Here is a 2,722-nt window from a genome sequence, read left to right as displayed (position 1 = left end):
GAAGGATAGATACATCGAAGCAATCGCAATTATATAGAAACATCCAACGTAAGTTCGCTCGCTTTGGTTGCAATCATTCAATACTTCATCGTTGATAAAGTTTGAGAAATGTAATATAAAAGGAATTTGATAATGGAAAGAAAACGATGTTCCAATAGTCTAGTATGCTTTTTCTATTATAGACGTGTAAACCAAAACAAAGTTGAATTGAGTGGCATAACAAGAGCGTTCATTTACTTAGTTTGGTTTTACGTTCAAGTTACTTCTAAATACGTAATAGATAACTCGGAAGAGCAAATTTATAAGAATAAAGTAATTAACAGTTTTTCCGAAGTGACGCGGTTATGGCCACCTTATATGCTATGACACAGATAAGGAATATGATGTCTTTTGATTATTAAATTTTGAAACAAAGCATTTGTAATGTCGTACCATAAGGAATTAATTTAACTTTAACCTTAATCGCTATAGTACAATATTCTAGAATTGGTTGTATCCACTATTTTACGAGTGTAAAAATTATTACATTTGGATGCTCGAGAGCTCTATACGGCACTTAGACATCTCTTTTCATACTTCTTTTTCAATCCTTTATCCCAATAATTTGGGCATATTTTTACTTGAGTGATGAAATGTTTACTGCTGCCTTAGGAGTTTTATATGAGCAAATCATTTACAGTAGTAGTATATTTTGCTTAGGGTTTCCGTTTATAGTCTGCTGTGAGACAACGATCGTCTCAATGTCATTTATAAATTTTTTACATTCTCTTGCTTTCAAAAAGTCAAATAAACCGATCATATATTGATTCATGAAACATATTCTTGTACGATTGGCATATCCTCTGGTTGAAATTCTGAAGTATTCTATGAAAAAATTCATTACATCTACGTACGTTCTCGTATTCGCTATTGAAAAGGATAATCCCCTTGGAATGTCCATCGCATCGTACTGTGATCAAATGTATGTGACATCTATCTTAATTTATTGGATTTTTTGTGGGTCAAGAGCCTTATCACGAACTTTGATTGAGGTATGCATTGTTGGTCGTTTTGCCTAGTCTACAGTGTCTGCTTTAACTTTGGTTGTTTCTAACACTATATTAGAGATTGTAGTGCAAACGAAGGTCATTTTTTTATAAACTTCGCTAAAAAATGACATATACAATTGTAACTAAAAGGTTAAAGTTTCTTATAAGTTGATGGTTAATGGATTTCTTTCACAGCAATTCGATACAATTCATCGCAATCAGTAACACAAAACAAAAAATGACATATTCTAAGCTAATTGTTTGACACCTTACAAATTGAATCTAAAAGTCATCTGTGGGCATCATGATTCGTCGCATTAGTTCCGTTTTAAACTCATAAACGAAAACCAATAAACACAAACCAAGGCTTTTCGTTAGTACCAAAAGCATGCACTAAAGCTATGAGTCGTTGTCCAAACGAAGGATAAGATTCAAATTACTGTACCCAAGCATTAAAATCTTTATACTCTTTTTTTACAAGCAGTCAGTCAAGTCTTACTTTCGGCGAAGGTGTTTACACCTTGCAAAAGGTAAGCATTTTTGCTTGAGGTAACTACATAAACATATGAATCATAGACCATGAATCAACTACTTTCCTAGAGCAATGTTTGTTTTGCCCTTTTGTTGCTTAATGTCACCGTATCCCTCCTTCATTTTCAAACACGCGGCATCCAAACAGAAAAAAAAGTGGACGTATCCACTGCTGGATCAGTGGAATATAATAAGCATCTATTGTTTCAAGTATAGTATTCGATCGTATTATAAATGATCTGGCAAATCATAACCTGCATGCAGCTTTCCAATTCGATAAGCCGAGAAAAATTAGTGATCCGTTCTTCTTAAAGCAACAACTTATCGAAGCCTCTAGCATTTAGCATTTAGCATTTTACTACCTAAACTTCTTTATAATATTGTATAATATGACATGTCGAAAGAGGCACTATTATCTTTACCTTTTCTTGCCAAGACGCAATAGCAATAGCAATACACTAACCCTTTTGAAATGCATTTTCAGTCGTGTCGAATGCACAACACTTTCTCAATCCTTTAACCAATCAATCTAATTGAACGGTACTTTATATTAATTTTCATTTTGCAAAAGTTTCAAGCTACCCGGATCAGTCAAACTATACAAGCCATCGCTTTAAGTGACTGTTTCCGATATTGACCGTCGGTTCTCGTATTCACTTAAGCCACCCGATAGCCCCAAAAACAGCGTGCTATACTTAACATTAAGGTATTCATAACAAAGCCAGACATAACAAATTAGAAGATGGAGAATGTTCGCGCGTAAATCATCCAATCAAATATGGATTTTTTGTTTGCACTCTGTTTTGACTAGTTGACTCTGGTGTACTTCTCATTAGTACAGCATAAAACAGTATAACAAAAAGTAACATGATTGTAAGCGCTATTAAGAGGCACTTCACAGGAACGGAGGGAGGATTTGCAGAAAACTGACGTGGGGATTAAGGAATTGCAAAAGTGAATCTGTTCTAATATTATAATTTTAGGGTAGCCCCATGAAAGTTGGATGGATGGATGGAGTGTTGGTACGATATGAGATATTTGCAACAGGCAATATCGTAACTAGCTTTTAGGCTAGACTTTGTATGAATTTATGTTTGTTCTAGATTGCACTTTTTCATGCATCCCTTTTCCCTTTCTTTAATTGAGAAGGATCACTAATTTTA

This window comes from Schizosaccharomyces cryophilus (genome assembly GCF_000004155.1).
Source record: "Schizosaccharomyces cryophilus OY26 unplaced genomic scaffold supercont4.4, whole genome shotgun sequence".
Taxonomy (NCBI): Eukaryota; Fungi; Ascomycota; class Schizosaccharomycetes; order Schizosaccharomycetales; family Schizosaccharomycetaceae; genus Schizosaccharomyces; species Schizosaccharomyces cryophilus.
Note: the sequence above shows the minus strand (reverse complement) of the source record.